The sequence below is a fragment of the Sinocyclocheilus rhinocerous genome, unplaced genomic scaffold (assembly GCF_001515625.1).
Source record: "Sinocyclocheilus rhinocerous isolate Xijiao unplaced genomic scaffold, SAMN03320098_v1.1 scaffold2348, whole genome shotgun sequence".
Lineage (NCBI taxonomy): Eukaryota > Metazoa > Chordata > Actinopteri > Cypriniformes > Cyprinidae > Sinocyclocheilus > Sinocyclocheilus rhinocerous.
This window is the reverse complement of record NW_015655583.1, coordinates 128,689-129,811: the sequence shown is the minus strand read 5'-3', so window position 1 is coordinate 129,811 and position 1,123 is coordinate 128,689. Positions and strand designations below refer to the sequence as shown.

General features: G+C 38.6%; 1 protein-coding gene across 1 annotated transcript in view; it reads left to right on the top strand.

The window, feature by feature from the left end:
* LOC107718696 (CDK5 regulatory subunit-associated protein 1-like) overlaps positions 1-1,123 on the top strand; it is a 7,532-nt gene that overhangs the window by 5,358 nt on the left and 1,051 nt on the right. The window lies entirely within an intron of this gene.

Here is a 1,123-nt window from a genome sequence, read left to right as displayed (position 1 = left end):
TGTTGCCGCCGCCGCCATGTTGTGGAGACGCTGTGTGTTTCGTTGTGAAAGCTAAACTACTTTGTTTGGCCTTCCAAAAGTGGACACGACTAGAAATCAGTGGTTAAGTTGTATTTACAACACTGTTCCAGAACACTTCAACCCAAATATTCAGATGTGTGCAGCACATTTTATGGAGGACCGTTTCCTGATCCTGGGAGAGTAGACTACAATGCCGGCTGTTCTGACTCAAAGACTGTAAGTACATTTTTTATATTTAAAGAGTTTTTGTATTTTATATATTTAAAGCAAGTTTTTTGGGCAGTGTAGAGTAGGGCTTGTTGTTTGTCATTTCTCCGATCACAAATGCAGACATGGTTTTATGTTTACGCGGCGCGATGCAACGCAAACGCTAAAAAGAAAAGTACAAGTCATTATAATCCATAATTATGTCCCCACTGGATGCAACGAATGCCTCGTTTATAATGTGTTATCACAATATGGTAAGGCATCACAATACGGTAAGGGGCGTAACATTTCTGTCACACGCTTGAGGTATTCGGCCAATCACAACACACTGGATAGCTGGCCAATCACAGCACACCTCACTTTTTCAGACCGATGAGCTTTGTAAAAATCGACGCGTTTCAAAAAGGCGGGGCATAGAGGAGAAACAATAATGTACAGTATGTGGAAAATAATGTGTTTTTTTAACCTTAAACCGCATAAACACATTTCATTACACCAAATACACAAAATAATGTTCTTTTTAGCAGCATCATATGACCCCTTTAATGACCCTCCATGAATACTAATTCAGTGGTTGCTGATTATGTCCCTAGAGTAAAGCATATGCAAACAGAAAATCAGAGGGCCTAATACTGAGCCCTGTGGCACTCCATGCATATTTTTGATAAGATGTCTCTTTATTTACTGTACACAAAGTGGTAGCGGTTTGATAGATATGACATAGTAGTAAAAGAGAGAGATGTAGCCACAGATGAGAAATGCAGAGATGGCAGATTTGATTTTGGTCTATAATTAACAGTTTCTATTAGTTCAAACTGTGTTTTTGATAACTGCAAGCTTAAAAGTTATAGAGATTTGTCTTAAAGGGGTCATATGATGCTGCTAAAAAGAACAT